Source organism: Scyliorhinus torazame, chromosome 5 (genome assembly GCF_047496885.1).
Source record: "Scyliorhinus torazame isolate Kashiwa2021f chromosome 5, sScyTor2.1, whole genome shotgun sequence".
NCBI lineage: Eukaryota > Metazoa > Chordata > Chondrichthyes > Carcharhiniformes > Scyliorhinidae > Scyliorhinus > Scyliorhinus torazame.
In genome coordinates this window covers 183701102-183713633 of record NC_092711.1, presented here as the reverse complement: position 1 = coordinate 183713633, position 12532 = coordinate 183701102, and the positions used below count along the sequence as shown (strand labels likewise).

General features: G+C 48.0%; 1 protein-coding gene across 8 annotated transcripts in view; it reads right to left on the bottom strand.

The window, feature by feature from the left end:
• LOC140420791 (uncharacterized) overlaps positions 1-12532 on the bottom strand; it is a 154077-nt gene that overhangs the window by 55113 nt on the left and 86432 nt on the right. For 3 of the 8 annotated variants that reach the window (XR_011946564.1, XR_011946565.1, XM_072504810.1), the window contains exon 1: positions 12039-12168. The exons of 1 other annotated variant lie outside the window; for it this stretch is intronic. The gene's annotated coding sequence lies outside the window, so the exon portion shown is untranslated. Of the gene's footprint in view, positions 1-8878; positions 9035-12038; positions 12169-12532 lie in introns of those variants that run through there. 4 more of the 8 variants (XR_011946563.1, XR_011946562.1, XR_011946566.1 and 1 more) reach the window with 3 other exon arrangements.

Below are 12532 nucleotides of genomic sequence, written 5' to 3'. Positions count from 1 at the left end.
GTGGGGCATGATCCGAAATAGTGAGGGCCGAATATCCCGTGTCCACCACCCCAGCCAGCAAATCCCTGCTCAAAATGGAAAAAATCAATCCGGAAATAAACCTTATTTCCGTGGGGCAGCACGGTAGCATTGTGGATAGCACAATTGCTTCACAGCTACAGGGTCCCAGGTTCGGTTCCAGCTTGGGTCACTGTCTGTGCGGAGTCTGCACATCCTCCCCATGTGTGCGTGGGTTTCCTCCGGGTGCTCCGGTTTCCTCCCACAGTCCAAAGATGTGCAGGTTAGGTGGATTGGCCATGATAAATTGCCCTTAGTGTCCAAAATTGCCCTTAGTGTTGGGTGGGGTTGCTGGGTTATGGGGATAGGGTGGAGGTGTTGACCTTGGGTAGGGTGCTCTTTCCAAGAGCCGGTGCGGACTCGATGGGCCGAATGGCCTCCTTCTGCACTGTAAATTCTATGATAATTATGCACATGCGAGTAAAAGAGAACTCCTTCCCCGTCGGCTCCCTAAACCTCCATGGGTCGACCCCCCCCGCCCCCATCTGCTCGATGAACCCCATCAGTTCCTATGCCATTGCTGGCACCCTCCCCGCTTTTGAATACGACCGGTCCAGGTCGGGGTCGATGACCGTATTAAAATCCCCTCCCATCACCAACTAGTGCGAATCCAGGTCGGGTAGCTTCCCCAGTACCCTATTTACGAATTCTACATCGTCCCAGTTTGGCGCGTACACGTTAACCCAAGACTACCTTCCTCCCCTACAGCTTACCGCTCACCATGACACAACGGCCCCCCCCCCCGTCCGAGACTATACTATCCACCTGGAATTGCACCCGCTTGTTGATTAAAATCGCCACCCCTCTAGTCTTGGTGTCCAGCCCCGAGTGAAAGACCTGACTGATCCAACCCTTCCTTAGCCTGACTTGATCCGCCACTTTCAGGTGTGTCTCCTGCAACATCACCACGTCCGCCTTCAGAGCCCTCAGATGCGCGAACACACGTACCCTCTTGACCAGCCCATTCAACCCTCTAACATTCCAAGTGATCAGCCTAGTTGGGGGGCACCGCGCGACCCCCCCCCACCTCCGCCGATCAGCCACCCTCTTTCCATCAGCCCGTCTCCTGGCAGCCCCCACCCCCAACCTCCTCTCTGTCCCAAAACCTAAGTCCCTCCCTCGTCAGCAGAGTAACTCCCCCCCCCCCAGCAACACCACTTTGTAACCTAACCACTGCCATATATTGAACATATACACGAACACCCCCACCCCCCCACTGTGCTTCTGTAGATGAGCTCACCCAGCTCGCCTGGTGGCCCTCGTCTCCAGCGCCAAAAAGTCTCCCACCTATTGTTCCCTACTCCCCCCCCCGCCCCCCGTTCCCTACTCCCCCCCCCACCCTACCCTACCCATCGAAATCACTTCCCTCATCAAACCGACCCCAAACAATCTCCCAATTACCATAAGAGACGACCCAAAACGAAAAACCACAGAGAAGCCCTCCAATAGTGCAAATCAAAGTAATAAAAAGTAAAAAGGCCCCACCAGCCACCCCCACCAAAACACCGAAAACCCATAGAACCGAATAACTTTTACTTCCCCCATCTTCACCCAAACTTAAAAGCAGCAGAAAAACGACAATCAAAACGTATAAACATCACTCAGAAAAATTACAACTTAAAACCCAAAAAGTTCTCAGTTCAGCACCAGTCCTTTCTTCTTGGCAAAGTCCATCGCATCTTCGGGCGACTCAAAATAATGGTGCTGGTCCTCGTGCGTAACCCAACGACGCGCAGAGTAAAGCAGCCTAAATTTCACCTTCTTCTTAAACAGGATCGTCTTCACTTGATTGAAGCCTGCCCTCCTTCTGGCCACCTCCACACTCCGGTCCTGATGGACACTCAATTTGCTATTTTCCCATTTGCAGCTCCGTGTACGCTTGGCCCACTGGAGAACACACTCCTTGTCCAAAAGTCTGTGGAACCAGACCATCGCCGTTGGGGGGTCCCCCAGCCGTGGCTTCCTCGCCATCGCCCTGTCCACCTCCAACTGTCGGGGAAAAGCCCCCTCCCCCAGAAGCTTCTGAAACATACTCGCCACAAACGCGCCAGCATCAGCCCCCTCAGGGAGACCGACAATTCTTACGTTCTGCTAATGGGCTCTGTTCTCCAAGTCTTCCACCTTCTCCAGCAGCCTCTTTTGCTGATCCTTCAGCATCCCCACCTCTAGCTCGACCACTGTTTGGTGCTCCTCCTGGTCTGCCAGCGCTTTCTCCAGCTTCTGAATCGTCCGATTCTGGGTATCCAGCCTGCGCTCCAGCCGATCGATCGATTCCTTTATCGAGTCAAGACAGTACCGTTTCTGTCTGGCAAAGCCCTCTTGGATGACCTGCATCAGCTCCTCTGTCGATGGTTGGGCAGTCGCAGCAGGATTCCGAACATCAGCCATGTTGTCTTCAGCCGCAGCCTCCACCAAGCCCTTGCTTATCTTCTTATTTCTTCCTTTCCGGTACTGGGGTTCTTCGTTCCATGCACCAATGTGTGGATCCAGAACCAAATTATCTGCACCTTCAAAGCCAAAACTCAAAACCACAAAAAAGTCGGGGAAAAGGTCCAAAAGTCCGGCCAGAGCGGGAGCCACCAAACGTGCGACTTACTCCCTCGTAGCCGCCACCGTAAGTCCTCTGGTGCAGGTGGTTTGACCATACCTCCCAGGGTTTCCTTCGTTCTTTCTCTCCCGCTCTAACTAAGTTAAACCTGGGATCAATCTCATGGCACATTCTGTTTCTGGCACTCTTCCTGATATCTAATTAGTTCAATTAAATATTGAGAAGACTGAAGACAATTTTCAGTCCCTGCTCCAATCTCCATTCACCTGATACCAGCTCAATCCCTCTTCATGGATACACTCTGAGATGAAGTCGACCTGTTCAAACTCTCAATGTCACAGCTGATTAGAAAATGAGTTTCTGGCCTCATCTCTGCGCTGACCATGCTAAATTGCCGATTAGCGTCCAGGGGTGTACAGGTTAGGTTACGGGATAGGGCGGAGTGGACTTGGGTCAAGTGCTCGTTTGGGTAATCGGTGCAGACACAATGTGGGAAATGCTGTGTGCAGAAGGTGTGTCCAAATGCAGCTTCTAGTTTACTGGATTTCGGAGTTGGAGCTATGGGTGGGCTCCCCAATGCTGAGGAAGTCGTGGATAGCATATTTAGCGAGATGGTCACACCGCAGGTGAGGATTGCACAGGCAGAAAGGGAATGAGTGACCATCAGGAACAGTAAAAGACCCAGGAAGGTAGTGCAGGAGATCTCTGTGGTTATCCCCCTTTCACAGAGATATACCACTATGGATACCGTTAGGGGAAAGCAGCAGCAGCCAAGTTCACAGCAGAGTGGGTGGCTATGCTGCTCAGATGGGTGGGAGAAAATAAAGTGTCAGGGCTATAGTGATCGGAGATTCAATAGTTAGGAGCGCAGACAGATGCTTCTGTGGCCGTAAACGTGAATCAAGGATGGTATGTTGCCTCCCTGGTCTGAGGATCCAGGATGTCACGGAGCGGCTGCAGTGCATTCAGGGGAGTGAAGATGAACGGCCAGTAGTCATGGTACACATTGGTACCAACAACATAGCTAAAATAAGGGATGATGACCTGGAAGCTGAGTGTATGAAGTTTGGAGATAAACTAAAATTCAGGACCTCAAATTTAGTAATCTCAGGATTACTTCCAGTTCCATGTGCGAGAGAGAGCAAGAATAAGAGGATAGATCAGATGAATGCGCGGCTACAGAGATCGGGTAGCCAGATGGGATTCAAATTCTTGAGGCACTGGCTCGGGCGGCACAGTAGCATAGTGGTTAACACTGTTGCTTCACAGGGACCTGTGTTCGATTCCCAGCTTGGGTCACTGTCTGCAATTTCTACCCATTACTGCGTGGGTTTCCTTCGGGTGCTCTGGTTTCCTCCCACAAGTCCCAATAGACGTGCTTGTTAGGGGAATTGAACATACTGAAATCTCCTGCAGTGTACCCATAAGACCATAAGATTTTGGAGCAGAATTCGGCCACTCGGCCCATTGAGTCTGCTCCACCATTCATGGCTGATATTTTCTCATCCCCATTCTCCTGTCTTCTCCCCATAACCCCTGATCCACTTATTAATCAAGAAACCGAACAAGCAGGGCAGCACGGTGGTGCAGTGGGTTAGCACTGCGGTCTCACGGCGCCGAGGTCCCAGGTTCGATCCCAGCTCTGAGTCACTGTCCGTGTAGAGTTTGCACATTCTCCCCGTGTTTGCGTGTTTTTCACCCCCACAACCCAAATGATGTGCAGGGTAGGTTGATTGGCCACTAAACTGCCCCTTAATTGGAAAAAAAAATGAATTGGGTATTCTAAATTTATAAAAATAAAATAAATCGAACAGGCGCTGTAGTGTGGCAACTAAGGGATTTTCACAGTAACTTCATTGCAGTGTTAATGTAAGCCTACATATGACAATGATAAAGATTATTATTATTACCACTTCTGGGGAAGCTGGGACCTGTACAAACCAATAGGGTTGCACCCAGGCACGCTGGGACCAATGTATTTGTGGGGACTTTCACTAGTTCTGTTGGGGAGTATTTAAACTAGTGTAGCAGGGGGATGGGATCCCAGGAGTAGGGTCAGATGGGTCAAATTCAGATCACATTAGCCAGTGATGCAGTGCTAGATGTAGAAGTACAGGAGAAGCAAAGTTTAAAAAGTGTCCAACAAGGAAAAATGGTGGGGTTACACAGTTTATATTTCAATGCAAGGAATATTAAAAACAAGGTAGATGAGTTATGGGCACATGTAGAAACACAGCAGCAGGATGTCATTGCTATAATGGAAACTTAGCTAAAGGAGGGGCAAAATTGGCAGCTCAATATCCCTGATTATAGAGTCTTCACACACGATAGAGTGGGAGATTTAAAAAAAAGAGGGGGGTAGCACGAATGGTGAAAGAAACAATTCCAGTTTTGAGAAGGGATAATATACGGGTCATCAAATGAGCTTAGAAATAAAAAAAGTGCAGTCGCATTACTGGGAATATATTACTCTCCCCAAATAGTCATAGATTATCATAGAATTTACAGTGCAGAAGGCGGCCATTCGGCCCATCGAGTCTGCACCGGCTCTTGGAAAGAGCACCCTACCCAAGGTCAACACCTCCACACCCTATCCCCATAACCCAGTAACTCCACCCAACACTAAGGGCAATTTTGGACACTACGGGCAATTTATCATGGCCAATCCACCTAACCTGCACAGTTTGGACAGTGGGAGGAAACCGGAGCACCCGAAGGAAATCCACGCACACACGGGGAGGATGTGCAGACTCCGCACAGACAGTGACCCAAGCCGGAATCAAACCTGGGACCCTGGAGCTGTGAAGCAATTGTGCTATCCACAATGCTACCAATGCTACAGTGAAAGGAGGTAGAGGACCAAATATGAAGCCAAATTTCTGCCTGTAAGAACAAGAGGGCAATGATAGTAGGAAACTTTAACTGTACCAAAATCAACTGTGATTCAAACAATATAAGGAGAACTCAGGGAGAAAGATTCATGTAGTGTGTCCATGAAATATTTTTTAACCAATTAGTGGCAAACGCAACAAAAGGAGATGCAGTTCTAGACCTAGTCTTGGGGAACAAAAAACGGCAAGTGGGTAAAGTGACAGCTGGTGACCATATCGGGGATAGTGATCACAATTCAGTTAGATTCAGTATTACTATGGAAAAAGACAGAGATAAAGCAGGATTAAAAATTTTGAACCGGGGGGGGGGGGGGGGGGGGGAGGTAAATTTTGGCTAAGTTGGACTGCCCAGCACTGCTCGAGGATGAATCAGTTGGAAACCAGTGGAAAGGACTAAAAAGTGAGATCCTAAATGTATAAAGTAGACAGGTCCCCTCCAAGAATAAGAGTGGTACTGCCAAATCTCGACCCTCCTGTTTGTCTTGAGGAATACAGGGAAGATCAAACAGAAAAAGAACGCGTATGATAGCACAAAGAACTAAGCACTGCAGATAGCCTCGGTGAGTATAAGACCATAAAACATAAGAGCAGAATTAGGCCACCTGGTCCATCGAGTCTACTCCGCCATTCAATCATGGCTGATATGTTTTTCAGCTCCATTCTCCTGCCTTCTCCCCATTATCCCTGATCCCCATATGAATCAAGAACCTATCTCTCTCTGTCTTAAAGACACTCAGTGATTTGGCCTCCACAGCCTTCTGCGGCAAAAGAGTTCCACAGATTCACCACCCTCTGGCTGAAGAAATTCCTCCTCATCGCAGTTTTAAAGGATCGTCCCTTCAGTCTGAGGCCGTGCCATCGGGTTCTAGTTTTTCCTACAAGTGGAACAATCCTCTTCACGTCCACTTTATCCAAACCTCTCAGTATCCTGTAAATTTCAATAAGATCTCCCCTCATCCTTCTAAACTCCAAAGTGTACAGAGCCAGAGTCCTCAACCGCTCCTCATATGACAAACTCTTCATTCCTAGAATCTCGGAAATGCAGGGAAGGAAATAAGGAAATCAAAGAGAGGCCATGAAAAAAGATTAGCTAGTAAAGTTGAAGAAAACCCAAAGATATACCAATATATTAATGGTAAAACATTAGTTAACAAAAACGTGGGACCTATCAGAAATGAAGGGAACTTGTGTGTAGATGCAGAAGGGTTTTAAAATTAATATTTTATCTCCGTGTTTACAAAGGAAATGGATGATTCAGATATAGTCGTCCAGGAGGAACACAGTGATATATTGGATGGGGTAATCATAAAGAGTGGGAAAGTACTGGAAGGGTTGGGATCCTTGAAAGTTGACAAGTCACCAGGGCCAGATGAATTGTTTCCAAGGCTACTGAAGGTGGTTAGGGAGGAGACAGGAATTGCTTTTAGGATGATCCTCACCAGGAACAGGGGAGGTGCCAGAGGACTGGAAAAATGCAAACGTGGTTCCATTGTTTAAAAAGTGATCGAAGGAAATGCCAAACAATTATACGTTAGGTAGTCTTATATGGTGGTGGGCAAATTAGTTGAATCAATCATGAGAGATCGGATTAATTGTCACATAGAAAGACATGGAATAGTTAGTGATAGTCAGCATGGATTTGTTAAAGGAAGATCTTGCCTCACAAATTTGATTGAATTCTTTGAGGAACTGACAAGAGTTGATGAAGGTAATGCAGTCGATGTTGTACACATGGATTTTAGCAAGGTATTTGATAAGGTCCCACATGGCAGATTGGTCAAAAAAGTAAAAGCTCTGGGACAGCGGCGCTGAGGAACCGGGTTTGAATCCCCGCCCTGGGTCACTGTCTGTGTGGAGTTTGCACATTCTCTCCGTGTCTGCTTGGGTTTCACCCCCACAATCCAAAGATGTGGAGGTTAGGTGGATTGGCCATTCTAAATTGCCCTTTAATTGGAAAAAAATTAAAATAATTTAGTACTCAAAATTTATAACAAAAAGTAAAAGCCCATGGGATACAGGGCAATGTGGCAAACTGGAGAAAAAGTTTGGTTTAGTGATGTGAGAGTACCTTTAAGAAATGGGTGTTTATAAATGGGTATGTATATAAATATCTGTAGTGAGAGTACCTTTAAGAAATGAGTGTTTAACACTGCAGTGATGTCAGAGAGTGGGTGGAGCTGGGCTGTCTGTCAGCTTTTTACTTTCGTTTTTGAGCAGGCTGCAGGGTGTGTTTTAGTTTCGTTTTCAGAACTGGATAGCTGCAGTCACAGCCAGAAGGTGCATGAATCTCTCTGTAATCTAAAGACTGTAAATCGATCCTGGTGATTTAAAACTAATAACAGTAGTGACTTCAACCTGATGTGCTTCTGGTCAACGGTGTTTTGAGTCTTATGGATGTTAAAAAGAAAGCTTAAAGGATTACTGAATGTTGTATTCTTTGGGGTTTGTATTTGAATTAATGGTTGCTAAGATGTTCACTGTATGTTTTAAAAAGGTGATCTTGAGTTCATAGAATAAACATTGTTTTGCTTTCAAAAATACTTTTCCATTTCTGCTGTACCACACCTGTAGAGTGGGGCGTGTGCTCCCCAAACCACAATCTATTAAAAGTTGTGGGTCACATTTAGGCTGGTTGGGGAAAGTTTCCGGTACTTGGGGATACAGGTGGCACGAGACTGGGGCAGGTTACATAAGTTAAATTTGACTAGAGTGGTGGAACAATTGAAGGAGTTTTGGAGATGGGATGCATTCCCACTGTCACTTGCGGAGAGGGTGCAGACGGTAAGGATGACAATCCTCCCTCGATTCTTGTTCATCTTCCAGTGCCTCCCGATCTTTATCCCACGGTCCTTCTTCAAAAGGACGGGCAAAATCATCATGACCTTTGTCTGGGCGGGAAAATCCCTGCGGGTGAGGAAGGCGATGCTTGAAAGGAGCTGCAGCGAGGGGGGACTGGCATTGCCGAATCTGATCAACTACTACTGGGCGGCTAACATAGCCATAAGGAACTGGATGGTGGGTATGGGGTCTATCTGGGAGCGGGTGGAGGCGGCTTCATGCAGGGGCACCAGTTTGGCAGCCCAGGTCACGGCTCCCCTGCCGCTTGCGTCGGCCAGGTACTCCACTAGCCCGGTAGTGGGGGCGGCCCTACGGATTTGGGGCCAGTGGAGAAAGTATGCAGGGGAGGTGTGTGCGTCGGTCTGGGCTCCAATTTGTGATAACCATCGATTCGCCCCCGGGAACATGGATGGAGGGTTTCGAACATGGCAGCGGGCGGGGGTGAGGAGGGTGGGCGATCTGTTCCTGGAGGGGAACTTTGCAAGTTTGAGGGAGTTGGAAGAGAAAGCTGGGCTGGAAAGGGGAAATGAATTTAGGTACTTACAGGTGCGGGACTTTGTACGCAGACAGGTCCCGTCCTTCCCACGCCTCCCGCCAATAGGGATCCAGGACAGAATAGTCTCTAGAGGAGAAGGAGGAGAGGGTAGAGTCTCGGATATTTACAAGGTGCTCATGAAGGGGGAAGACTCCCAGACAGAGGAACTGAAACTCAAATGGGAGGAGGAGGTCAGCGGGGAGTTGGAGGACGGGGTATGGGCGGAAGCCCTGAGTAGGGTAAACTCAACCGCAACATGTGCCAGGCTCAGCCTGATTCAGTTTCAGGTCTTTCACCGGGCCCACATGACGGTGGCTCGGATGAGCAAATTCTTTGGGGTAGAGGACAAGTGTGCTAGGTACGCGGGAGGAACAGCGAACCACGTTCACATGTTTACATGTTTTGGGCATGCCCTAAGCTTAGGGAGTACTGGGAGGGATTTGCGGGGGTCATGTCCCGGGTGCTGAAAACAAGGGTGGTGACGAGTCCTGAGGTGGCAATTTTCAGGGTTTCGGAAGACCCGGGAGTCCAGGGGGAGAAAGAGGCCGATGTTCTGGCCTTTGCTTCGGTGATAGCCCGGCGGCGAATACTGCTGGCACGGAGGGTCTCAAAACCCCCGAAGACCGAACTATGGCTTTCAGACATGTCAAGTTTTCTGGGTATGGAAAAAATCAAGGTCGCCTTGAGGGGATCTGTATTGGGGTTCGCCCGAAGGTGGCAACCATTCATCGACTTCTTCGCGGGATAGTGAACGTCAGCCGGGGGGGGGGGGATTAGAGTAGAGTAGGAGGGATAAATAGGCGGGTTGTGTCTATGGGAGAGGAGCGGGTATGTGCGCTATGGTTTGGTTGAAGTGTCGGTTTTCAGTTGATGTTTGCATATTTCTGTAATCTGTATCAGTTTACAATGCCAAAAAATACCTCAACAAAATTGTTTGTTTAAAAAAAAGTTGTGTGTCAGGTGAACTCCATGATACACTTTGGGGTTCTCTAAAACCTGGCCCATAATATTAGTAACAGGGTACAAAGAGTCGATGGCTGCCCTTGGAAATGGAAAGCTCTTTCAAGTGATGTTCCACAGGGCTCAGTGTTGGGACCCTTACTGTTTGTTATATATTTCGGATTTCGACGGGGCACGATTGGGAAATTTGCAAACGACACAAAGATAGGCCAAATGGTGGACTGTGTAGTGGGTAGCTATAATCTCCAAAATGTCATTGGTGGATTGGTTGTGTATTTCGGGAGGTCAAGCATTTATGGGGAGTACCACAATAAATGGCACTATGCTAAGAGGGATAGATGAAGTGGGAGATACAGGTCCTTAAAGGCAACAGTTCAAGTAGACAAGGCTGTAAATAAAGCATATGAAATGTTTTCCTTGGCAGATATATAAGATATAAAAGTAAGGATATAATGTTGGAATAGTATAAAACACTGGTGAAGCCACAACTGGAGTACTGTGTGCAGTTCTGGTCACCACATTACCGGAAGAATGTAATTGCTCTGCAGAGAGTGCAAAAGTTTTCAAGAATGTTGCCAGGGCGAGAAAAGTGTAGCTACGAGGAGTTTGGATAGGTTGGTGTCATTTTCCTTGGAATGAAGAAGGCTGAGATGTGACTTAATTGAGAAGTACAAAATTATGAGAAGTGACAGAGCGAACAGGATAAAATTGTTTCTCTTGGTAGAGAATTCTAGAACTAGGGGACATAGATTCAAGAAGGTGTAGACGGGACATGAGGAAGAGATTTTTTTATATCGTCTAGAATTCGCTGCCCAAATTGGTGGTAGAGGCAGAGACACTAAACTCTTTTGAAAATTACTTGGCTCTGCCCCTTAAGTGCTGTAAGCTACAGAGCTATGGACTGGGTGCGGGAAGGTGTGATTAGAAAGGGTACCTGGGTGTCCTCGGGCTGGCACAGACAAGATGGGCCAAATGGTCTCCTTCTGCGCTGTAATGGTTCTAATGTGCTGAATGACCTCCTTCTGTACTGCAGTAATTCTCGGAGTGTGAGACAAAAAGCTTTGACAGCCTATTTCCTTTTTTCAGTTAGAATCACGACAGTGCAGAAGGAGGATCGTACCTAGGCCCGATCCCCGTAACCCCACGTAATCTTTTTAGATACCAAGTTTCAATTTAGCATCACTAATGCACCTAACCTGCACAAGGGAGGAAACCCCAGCACCCGCCGGAAGCCCACACAGACATTGGGAGAATGCACCAACTCCATACAGTCACCCAAGGTTGGAATCGAGCGCTGTGAGGTAACAGTGCTAATCATCAAATCATAGAATCCCCACAGTATAGGCGGCCATTCGGCCCAAAGAGTCTGCGCCGACCTTCCAAAAGAGCACCCTACCTAGGCCTAAGTCCCTACCCGATCACCGTAACATCACCTAACCTTTTGGACACTAAGTGGCAACTTAGCATAGCCAATCTACCTTATCTGCATATCTTTGGACTGTGGGAGGAAAATGGAGCTCCCAGATTAAATCCATGCAGACACGGGGAGAATGTGCAAACTCCAGTTAGAATCGAACCTGGGTCCCTGGCGTTGAGGTAGCAAGGAGAGGAAATGCTGGAAAATCAAAACAGGTCTGACATCATCTGCTGGGAGGGGAAAGTGCTACCTTTTCGAGCCCAGATGACCTTTGTCTAGCTTGTGAGGTAATAGCACCATTCACTGTGCCACTGTGGAACAAGCGAGCAGCTTTTCCAAACTCTCCTTAAAACTCTTTGCCCAAAGATTACCTGCCCTAATGTCTCATGTGTCTGGATGTCAGACTTTGTTTGATAATTTCCCTGTAATGTTCACTGGGATGACTGATGACGTTAATAGTGGTTTATGACTGTAACCCTGGCCTCCGATTTTTACAACAACCCAGTGGTTTCACACCAAACTCTGTCTTGAATTGTCTCCCCGGTGGGTTATTAATCTGGGTTTGCAGCCTCTGCAAAGATGACAGCCACGCATGCGCTCAGGAGCTCACTGCCTCTATAAAGATGGCTGCCGCACATGCGCTCTCTTTCTCACTGCCCCACACAAGCTCCTCCGAATTTCGTTTGCTGCGAAAGCGGAACCTGTAATTGTTAAATTTGGAGTTTAAAATCTCCATGGGGTGTTCATGAAGCTTCTCCGCAGCTCCGCTGGGTCTATTCCTCCCCCACTCACCGGCTCCACCGCTCAACACTTCTCCATTGCTTCTTATCCGCTCCTCGCAGTTCCAAGGACAGCCTGCATTACGCAGCCTCCACTCGCAGCCGCCTACTGCGCCTGCGCTACGAACTCCTGTGCTGAGAATACCTGCGGGGAATGCTGGGTAAACGTTCCGTCACTGCAATTCATTTTTATGGGATCCTCCAGTGCAGAAGGTGGCCATTCGGACCATCGAGTCTACACCGACCTTATGAAAGACCACTCTGCCTGGGCCCACTTCCCCATCCTATCCCTGTAGCCCCACCTAACACATGAACACCAAGGGACAACTTAGAATGACCAATTCATCTAACGTGCACATCTTTGTTTCATGGAAATTAATGATTGGTGATCCAATTACAATTGTCTCGACTAAGCAAGGTACAATATGAAAATTATTAAATCAATCATACAGTAACTAACCCCCCCCCCCCCACCCCCCGTCAGTTCTGTCCAAGGTGATTGTAAGA